The sequence below is a fragment of the Dendrobates tinctorius genome, unplaced genomic scaffold (assembly GCF_039654945.1).
Source record: "Dendrobates tinctorius isolate UK_male_01 unplaced genomic scaffold, ASM3965494v1 ptg000060l, whole genome shotgun sequence".
Lineage (NCBI taxonomy): Eukaryota > Metazoa > Chordata > Amphibia > Anura > Dendrobatidae > Dendrobates > Dendrobates tinctorius.
This window is the reverse complement of record NW_027361728.1, coordinates 58042557-58053514: the sequence shown is the minus strand read 5'-3', so window position 1 is coordinate 58053514 and position 10958 is coordinate 58042557. Positions and strand designations below refer to the sequence as shown.

The 10958-nt window shown below is 42.3% G+C and overlaps 1 long non-coding RNA gene across 1 annotated transcript; it reads left to right on the top strand.

Annotated features, from left to right (window-relative positions):
* Positions 1–664: 664 nt before the first annotated feature.
* Positions 665–10082, top strand: LOC141092633 (uncharacterized). The gene is made up of 2 exons (XR_012232860.1): positions 665–897; positions 9388–10082. It is a non-coding gene; the product is annotated as an uncharacterized lncRNA (long non-coding RNA).
* The last annotated feature ends 876 nt before the right edge of the window (positions 10083–10958 follow it).

Sequence of the window (10958 nt, the reverse complement as noted above, 5' to 3'; positions counted from 1 at the left end):
TGGTCAAGTCTTGGAGAGTAGAAGCAAGGAGGGCATTGTCTTCCTCCGTGAAGCTGTGTTAGGACTCCATTTACATGGTCAGGCTTCATCATGACAAACAGACAAAACAGTTCAGTATAGCCTGGCAGTCCTAGTGCTGTGAAAATGTGATTGCAATTTAGCATATAAAACGCATTGATGTCTTCTTTGGTTAACCTTAAAATAGTTATAAAAAGGTTGCATGTGTAGAAGAGCAGTATTGTCTTGGCTATCTTCAATCAGGGTCAGAGGTCATCCATATGTATTGTAAAAAAAGTGACTGTGGGATGTATCCTCTTCCAGGGCTCCAGGACCATGGTCATGGCTCGGGTGAACATAGAGAAGCTATACTGTGCCCCTTGAGACATCATAATCCAAATATATTGCTGGCACCATATGTAAAAACAAACAGGTACTGGCTTGCAGCATGTAGAAATAAACTGAAGAAAGCATTGGCCAGGTCAATCACCGTGAACCATAGAACAATAAATAGAATTGATAAAATAAAACATAGTGTGTGGGTTTGGCACCATAGGTGTGTTCAGTACTATAACTTCACTGACAGCACACAAATCATGTATCATCCATTACTAGATCAAAATAATTGCAGATTGTGAAATGGAGGGTGAATATTGCAATTTCCTTGGTAGCAGGGCTACTGGCTTCGGCCACACCTTTACAAACTGGATTTTCAGCCTGCCAATATTGAGTCTGGGATCAGTGCCATTAGTTCAATGCCCACATGATCTACAGATGTGTCCTGTAAAAAAGAAAAGACTACATACTTCTTCAGCAAGTAGATCAATATCCCTGATTACTCTTCTGATTGCATCGGGACCCACCAGGAATTTGAGCGGAGTATCCTCAACCTCTGTCTGGGTGAGAGATGTTGTTTCTCCATTGTATTTTTGTGTGGGGGGGGGGCTGTAAGAGTATACATACTTTCATGGGTTGTGGACTCAGTATGCCAATACCTTATTATAATCTGGAGCTCGATGTTGGTGGGTGTCAAGCTTCTTCCAACTGGGAACTAATTTGCATTTCAAATCTGAGATCCAGAAACTTTTTGTTACATTGGTGGAAGAAATTATCCACAGGTTCTCCTTTTCCCTGCATGACATCCTGGAGAATGGTGGTCTGGCAAACTGCTTACTAGGGTATCTGTCTCCTGGTATTTCCAGGAGTCCTTGCGTGGAGTAGATTGTGTACAAAGAATGAGCTTTAAGGCTTAAAAGATGATGATGATAATTATGTCCCCCCCACCATATAACGATAAATACTGTAGATTATCAGTCTGAGCTCTTTATTTCCTGTCTTCTCCTGTTCTGTTTAATTATATACCTCCATGTCATATTCATCTTTTTCTTCATTATTCTTTTCATAAACTACATTAATTAATAAAACTATAATGGATGCTGGACAGGATGTAGCATAAGACGTGCCGTGACTCTATATAAATAGTTGGAAAGAAGGTACAGCTCTTTGGGTAGGTCATCTGACAGTCAGAACAAGTCTCACGATATTCTGCATTCTGCGTTTGACAGCTGGCACACGTCCAGTCATCGGGAATGTATATAGAAGTATAAATGAATGTAATGAAGATATTGCAACTGACACATCTTCCTGTGTAAATATTTGTTTTGCATAAAATTCAGCAATCTTGTTATATTCCTCTCCTCATGCCTTTTTTTTTCCTAACTTCCTCTGCCATCTTATAAAATGCTTCAGGGTCCTGTAACACCTCATAATACCTGAGGCTGGGACTCTACTCTCTACTCATTAACACATTCTTCCATCCCTTCTTATCTAATGCTCCTCCCCTCGTGATCGGAGGGTTTCTTAACGTACATTTTCTTCCTCACTCCACTATGGGTCATATTTGTCTTATTGATATTGACTGACTGCTCCCACCCATTCTATCATCTGAATTCTGAGTATATCTGAAAAACATATGTATGTGTGCGTCTTCAGACAAATTCTCACGAGGTTATGAACAGTTGGATATGTGACTGTAAAAGCTGTATGTACTCCTTATGTCCAAGTAAAGGGGTCTTCAATCAACATAGTGATGTCTAGCTATCTTGAACACAGTAATATAGGGAATTAACCAACAACTAACACCAGAGTATTTCACAAATTTTGTGTATCCAGAAACTGCATAGTCTAAAAATACCTAATAAATTGTTAAAATTTCTGTTTCCTCAAAACTTTTGCTTTAAAACATATCAAAGAAAGCATCTCACAGAGAAATGTAGTGACCTTAGTAAAACAATAACTAAAAAGTAACAATGGATTTCGAATCTCACAGAGATATCTGTACAAATCAAGCAATTACCATTCAAGTAATTCTCTTTCTACCTGAACAAATTTTAACAACTAACCTTATAATTATAGTATGCAGAACAAAATCAGTTTATCCAGTTCTCTAATTTCACAACATATATATGTATACACACATAGAATGCATTTAAAAATTTTAACCACATGCTAGTACGCCTCCTGCCGGCAAATCATACACACTACAAAAGACAAAAGACAATAAATATAAAACTGGTACTGACATCAAATGCTGCGAATCCTTGACACCAAAACAATTCACAATTTACCTATCCATATGCCAGCCTGATTTGTAGAGGTGAAAAATCTACACCTGGGCAAACCATACTTTTCAGGGAGAGAGCAATCACTGTCACATCAACACTGTAATTGTAATTAGTATAATTACCCTTTCACCCGTATAACTTATGAACCTATGCTGCAGATAAAACACCATCACCTTAGCCAGGTGATGTCCGGTGGGAACCCCGCAAGAAGTCACCAACCACTTAGAGGTTGGAAAATCACTCAGAGTAATCAAGCCCCTACTCCCACTTGCCCACTGGGAGAGACACAGTTCAGACTTCTGCGATCGGTCAAGCCGAGAGCAGGACCGGAACCAGAGTGACAGTGAATTTGCTCAGTACGTCTCCCTATCTATATTTTTCTTTTCAGGCTGGCTGAGGTAACAATCACGTATGCAAACAACCAAAGCAGCAAAGCAGAGAGGCAAAGCAGATAAGGCAGACAATTAAGGAAATCGTGACCAGGGTGGGTTTTTGGTGCTAGGACTTGTAGTAAGGAGATGGACTCTGTCTGAGCTTCTGTCAGAGTGTTAGCACAGAGGAGGAGGTAGATTTGCGTGGGCGTGTGCCCCACAAATGGCACATGTGTCCCTCCAATCTGGGTTCTGATTTTGGCAGACTGCACATGTCCACCCCTCTGGTGAATACGGAGGTGGTTTATGCGGTGCAGCTGCCAAAGCCGGAGTCATTTTATCAAGAGGTGGCTTATACATATATTCACCAGTGGCAGAATCACATTCTTCAACCCACATTTGTCTCTTAATTTCTCTGGCGGTACGATACCATGCTTCTGCATCCCTCACTACATTTTTGTCACGTAACAATCCTTTCTTGGTAATTAAAGTGTTTTTCCACTCTGTCTCATCAAGTCTCCCCCCCGGGTTGTAGACCCTGTAAGCTTCAGGAGGAGCTTCGCATTTTTAACATACTGTTTGCCTTCTCTTTGTGCCACTACCTCTTGAGCAGAAAAATAATTAGTCTTAGACTCACTATGACCCATGTTTATAACTTAATAACCACTGTATTTTAGCAAAAATCTCATAAACTTTTAGGTTGCCGTAGTTATAGATGTGCTTGAAGGGTTATCGTATATGTGTAGGTACTATAAAACAACTTATTACACTCTATAAAATATAATTTTATAGCCTCCGGACTGAATACAAATAATTTAGCGTGATTGTTAAACACTTTGAATTCAGGAAATGCAGCTGACGTAGCAGTCTAACCAGTATGGCCGTATATTCAATATGAGAGCTGCGGACAGGCGTGTCTCAACAATGCATCAATTCTACAAAACATAAAAACTATTATGAATAGCAATAAAATAATTAATGTATTCCTTATCCCTTTTACTGTTTCTTTTGTTTCCAAGGCAACTAGGGCTGGGCTTTTTTTTTATCACTTTAGGTGTAGAAAATAGTGGTAATCACCTCTAGATAGGTGGTTGATACTTCAGCAGAGGGGGGAAAAATAGTAATCACCTCTTTCCTTAAAAATATGTATATGCCGTGTCATTCACGTCACCGGGCCCAGTTTATACCGTGGGCGTATGGCCGGACGTGAGCACCTATATGTGTATATATATATACCTATAACTTCTTCGACCGTCTAAGGTCGGAACCAGGGTGATAACCCAGTGTGAACACCCCCCTTGCTCTGTATGTTTCTAGTAGCCCTAGTGCAGTATGAAATAGTTTTTAACAGATACTAGACAGATTCTAGACACACCCTCCGAATTGGTTAGACCAGACAATACACACAGACAATTAAGGAATTATATATCTGACCTGGTTCGTAGGCTCAGGACTTTCAAACGTGGTCAGTTTAAGGGTTCAGAGAAGACAGCCAACTATCTCCTCTCAGCCGGACATGAATACAGAAGGGTAGGTAAGATGATATATTTTCTCACCAGGTCTCGAGCTGCAGCCTCGTCCTGCTGGAAAGACGTCCGTCCAGTTGGAGATTTTGTTGCGGCTGTGATCATCTGGTATCGCCCTGAGCCCCACTGGTTGAGCGCCAACTGATATTGCACACAGAATGTGTGTGTCGCCATCTTAATTGTCTGTGGCCGAATTGGATCTCTGGCAGAGGTTTTACGTGCACGGAGAAGAGAACACACAAGACAGAATGTATCATGTCAAAATGATTCTCCTCTATCTTTAATCCAAGGTGTACAGTTTTTATAACAGAAATTGCGCTATCTCATTGTGTTACATCATGGGAGCATTTCCAAATTACTGCTTACCCCAAATAGCAAATTAGTATTGATCTCATATGATCTCATATGTTCCCATATCGCTACATAATCATTATGTACATAATTATCGTCTTCTAGCCCGATCCACCCTAGTCCACCCAGTATTGCATGAAGCCTAGTTGGGTTATACAATACAGAAACAATTCTCAGAAAATCAGAAGTATCTTAAAGCAACATGATCCCAATACTCAGCAAAGCGTCTAAATAGTGGTACAGTTTTGATTCTTGTATATATTCATATGCCATATATTCTCCCCTTAACACTACAGTATTAAGTTGTACAGGACATCTTGTTCTCCAGACCTCCATTTTTGTGCTTGCGACGCCATTTTGTTGTTTTAAGATAAATTTTGTAATTAGGTGAAAGTTCGCAGCTGTTATGAAACTAGACTGTTCCAGCTTGAACAAGGTATAAGATATGAGACTCTGAACAATGTGCTATTGTTCTATTCTCTACGTCACGTAACTAGGGACATTTATGTAGTTTCCAGTTTTCTTGCAATATTATTGCAATATTCTTGCAATATTATTGGCTTATAAAGTGAAGCATTACCATGATGTTATTGGTAGTTGAGAACCTTGCATAATTAAGCAAAAGATTATAAAAGATGTGACTAAAATAAAGGGGCTTAGTGATCTGTCTCGATCCTCCCATACAGAGACCCCCGTCTCCGTGTGGTCATTTGAGTTGCTAGCAACACTCTGTGGATTAATTTGGAAATCACTGGCTCAACCGTGAAGGGTTAATTTAGCCCTCCCTAAATAGCTACCTCAACAGCTTGGCGCCCAACGGGGCCCCCGAACAGGGACGCCTCTGCCCCCGGAGGACAACAAGAGAAAGGACCCTTGGACCGGACACAGGTGCTGGAAAATTGGGACTGATAATCCCCCACGACAACCACAGTAAGTTGGCAGTTATACTGTTCAGACTGACCGTTGGTGTTGTTTTCCTGTGCTTGTTGCTGCAAAGAGGATCTGAGGTTTGTCCCCGTGGTGGGGTGATTCATGAGTGGAATCATATAGAGGTGCAGTCCCATTGGGGGCCCAGTGCTCGAACCGTACCTCATAAGGGACGGACACCCCGGATTGACCAGTGATTGTGACTCTCTTTATAGTCAAAATATCCTGAATTCCTGATCATTGTTAGTAATCAGGCGTGGTCATGTGATCGAAGATGGGTAGGATACGTAACTCAGGTATATATATAGATATATATATATATATATATATAACCAGAGGTGTCCGGAGGGATAGTCTGAGACGCCCTCCTCCTTTCACTGAGTACCGCAAATTTTGGGCTTCCCAGAGGGGATTGACCCGGTGGAACAAACTGAGACGGCTGCTCCAGTATTGTGCATAACTGAAGTAAGGATATTTAGCTCTAAATGAGAGAATCCGTGGAAGGAAAAGAAGAATTTTGTGGCTTGGCACATGAATTGTGTGACGAGGTGTTAGGAAGAGCAAAGAAAGTGAATTCTGATTGTTTCTGTTACTGCTATGTTGAAGAAGGAAAAATTGTCTATTATTATGGCAAGGACGGGATGTTTTGTGGTTCAAGAAAGTGACTGTGGTGTGAGAAAGTGATTGATTAAGAAGGAACTAAGATTGATACTAATGTGTTAGGCAGACGAATAGTTAAAAGTGATGATTTGAAAGAAGAGGTCTCCCTACTAGATGACAATTGTACAAGGAGACCGAGAGTCGCAGCCCCCACCTTTTCTTTGTTAAACGCTCACGGTATCTATTATCAGCCACCGCTGCCAGCCTCAGTCCCCGCTAAACAAAAAAAAGTTTTCAGAAGAATTTAACCCGCTCTGTTCAGCAAGGAAAAAAAAAAAGCAAGCTAGCAGCCAGTAGCTGCTCCAGCCCCCACCATTGTGCCCAGCGCAGCTGCGAGTACACAGTCCCTTATCAGTATCAGTGTGCCCTTCAGCCCACACAGCAAACTCTCGCCCCCCTCAGACTTCAGCTACTGGGAACCTGGCTACTCAGCCCCTCCCTGATAATTCTGGTGCAGTGCCCGGCTCGAACACTTTCAGAGAGATATCATACAGGCTGCTGTTTTAATCGGGGTAGATGGCAGACCCAATTAATATACTTTAATAAACCCCATAAAACCCTTCCCCGAGGTTGCTATTCAGTTCGTAATCTCTCCCACATGTCCAGTAAATTTACTAGGAGCAGATTTATTATCACAGTTATGCTCAAGAATACAATTCCAAGATGGTCAGATGGTTCTTATGTTATATAATCCCTATGTAGATGAAGTCAGTGAGGAAATCTGTATTATGCATGCCTTTCCCACAGTTATGCCACAAGGGGCACAAAACAGTCCCAACCAGCTTGCAAAAAAAAAAAAAAAATGAGCGAGTGTCTATTGCCATTGTTGCCATTGTTGGCCTCCTTAAGTATCTGGCAGCACTGAACTGTCGGGTTTCAGCCTCGAGACTTCAGTTCTGCCTTGGTCAAGTGATATTCTTGGGTCACTGTCTCCTTCAGGGTGTCAGACACCTCGCAGAAGAAAGAAAAATAGCTGTCAGCTCCCTTCCTTTCCCAAAAGATGAAACTGAACTCCAGCATTTTCTTGGACTATGCACTTATTTTTGTCAGTGGATACCATATGCATCCCGCATAATACAACCCCTTTACAATGCCTTGAAAGACGTATAATGAACTATAAGGAAAGATGGCAGTGATGAGGATTACCTCCAATATGATTGTTCCCAACTTCTGATAGAAGAAACAGCTACTCCATCAAATGTCAGTGAGAATCCACTCCCAAATCCTGATCTGGTGTTATACACGGATGGTTCAAGATATGCTGACGAGTTTGGTAGATTCACACGGATATGCTGTTACCACAGAGGACACTGTAGTGCACGCAGCTTCGCTCCCGCCCTCACAGTCAGCACAAGAAGCAGAACTCCAGGCTCTGTCTACTGCATGTACTTTGGCCAAGAACAGGCGAGCTAATATATACACAGACTCACGGTATGTATTTGGTATTGCTCACGATTTTGGGGCTCTATGGGCCAATCAAGGGTTTATTACTACTGCCGGAACCCCAGTGAAAAATGGTGACGCTGTTAAAACCCTCATGGACTCGATCAAATTACCTATTCAGGTGGCCATTATCGAAGTTAAGGCGCACGGTCCTAGGACCAGTCCACAGACTGTTGGCAACGCATTTGCGGATATGCAAGCAAAAGCCGCCACTCTCTTACCCGTTGAACCAACTATACCAACTATGGTGACCACACACTCTCAACGTAAACAGTTACAAGAAGCAATGACCCTACAAGAACCTGATGATCTACAACAGACTGAGGTTTTCTGTCGGACCCCGCGAGACCGCTTAATGACGATGCAGAGAATGTCTCCAAAGGAAGAGGTGAAGCAATGGAAGACTGATGGGACACAAATGGATAATGGTCTCTGGAAAAATGACCGACTTGTGTGTCTTCCTAAGCGGATGTACCTTGCTATTGCCATATGGGCACAGGGACCTACACATCGAGGAAAGAATCAGGCCCTCGCACTGGTGCAAAAATTCTACTGGGCCCCGGGTCTCCGGTTGGCCGGAAGCATTCCCTGTTACCAACATGACTGCAAAGACCACAGCGAAGAAACTGGTTATATGCAGATATGGGGTTCCAGAAGTTGTTGAAAGTGATCAAGGTCCGGCCTTTTTTTCTCATGTGTACTAAGAAGTTCTGACAATGCTTGGATCCACTGTAGCCCTCCATACTCCATACCATCCACAATCCAGTGGTGAAGTTGAGAGGCTGAACGGCACACTGAGGGGACAATTGACCAAAATGATGCAGGAGACTACAGCTCCATGGCCAGAGCTCCTACCCATTGTACTATACCACCTCCATACTACCCCTATTGCAAAATATGACTTGTCCCCATATAAGATATTGTTTGGTGCTAGGCCCCCTGTTGCAAATTTCCAGCCTCAGCAGTTAACAGAAGAAACTGACCGTGCTGTTCAATGTGTTATTCAGCTTAGTAAAAATCTTGCTAACACCCATGCTCTAGTTTCTTTTTCTCTTCCAGATTCAGCAGAAACCGACACCTGTCATAACCTGAAGCCTGGTGATTTGGTAGTTGTGAAGAGGCATGTCAGGAAGCACGGACTAGAACCCTCGTTGATGGTCCCTATCAAGTCCTCCTCATCACCCAACACGCCAATAGCAAATAAAGGGGGCATAATGTTTTGGTTTTTCGCATTTTCCATATTATTATTGGTAGAAGTTAAAGTTAGAAGATATTCAAAGACTCAGATTAATACGATAAAGACAATGATCGTAATAAGGACAGTTGGTGGTCAGACACTTTCTCCTTTCTCAATCCAGCCAATTGGTTTAAGGGAATTGGGGGCTGGATAGCTGGGATCTTACAAAGCTTGTTGCATATTGCTGCCTGTATCCTTGTTGTATATGTGATACTAAAACTTGTTCTTTGGTGTATTTCTGTATGTATTAGGAAATTCTACACTAAGCCAGCTAATGATGATACCAAAGGCATCATTGCCCTGCTCTTCTCTGCACCGATCTCAAAAGGCTACTTGATGAAGATGTTGAAGCCAAGCGCATGGCTGCTTTCAAAAGATCTCCACCACTGTCATTAAAAAAATTGTTATTTGTAAATTACAGTATACAGGGGGACGGGTGCGCCGCAACAGCCATGACTGGTAACACGGCATCAGTCATGTGAAGACCAGTACCCCTCAAGCTGTTAGCTTGGGATAGCACCTCTGATGCTGCATATGTGTTAACAAAATTTATCTAGGGGGATTGTGAAGTACGGTATTCAGTTGTACAGGACATCTTGTTCTCCAGATCTCCATTTTTGTACTTGCAACGCCATTTTGTTGTTTTAAGATAAATTTTGTAATTAGGTGAAAGTTCACAGCTGTTATGAAACTAGACTGTTCCAGCTTGAACAAGGTATAAGATATGAGACTCTGAACAACGTGCTATTGTTCTATTCTCTACGTCACGTAACTAGGGACATTTATGCAGTTTCCGGTTTTCTTGCAATATTATTGGCTTATAAAGTGAAGCATTACCATGATGTTATTGGTAGTTGAGAACCTTGCATAATTAAGCAAAAGATTATAAAAGATGTGACTAAAATAAAGGGGCTTAGTGATCTGTCTCGATCCTCCCGTACAGAGACTCCCGTCTCCGTGTGGTCATTTGAGTTGCTAGCAACACTCTGTGGATTAATTTGGAAATCACTGGCTCAACCGTGAAGGGTTAATTTAGCCCTCTCTAAATAGCTACCCCAACAGTGCGATCTGGACCTGCTGATGGATATCAGAGCACAGACAGGTACCAGCAGATGGGTACAGGGTAGACAAGCAGATGGGCGGACCTGGGGAATCTGACAACTAGCAAGCATGCAAAGCAAACTAACAACATAGCTCAGACACCTAATTATTGGTGGAGGAGCGTTAAATAGAAGGTTTCACCCAGCTATTGACTGGAATACCTAAGGTCCACGTGAGCGGTCCCATTAAGAGGGAAGGAGTGCATGCCCTAAAAATAGTGCCCGAGCCTATAACTGAATCTTGGGGGACATCAACACATAGGGGGGCAAGATGAGGAGGTGATGTGTGAGTGGGAGACACCAAATGTCCTGTCTGTTAGGTATGATGAGGTCCAACAAACGGCAAAGTCTGTAATGCCAAGAGATCAGAAAGTCTGTAGTAAGATGGAATGTTTGTCATCTGGCATCTGTTTGTCAAAGGCAGATGCCAGGTCCAGGAGAAGGAGGAAGACAAACTAGCGTCGCTTTCATTTGGAGGTTAGCAGGTCGTTGGTGACTTTAGTCAGGGCACTTTCCGTGGAATGGTGCGGTCAGAATCCATATTGTAAGAGGTCAAAGAGGAAGCAGGAGGAAAAGTGGAAGGACAGTTCAAAATGGATGTATTGTTCTAGTAGTTTTAAGGCATAGGGGAGAAATGAGATGGGGCGATAGCTAGACACAAAGGATGGGTCAAGGGAGGGCTTTTTGATGTTGGTTGTGATTGAGCTATGTTTCAATCAGCA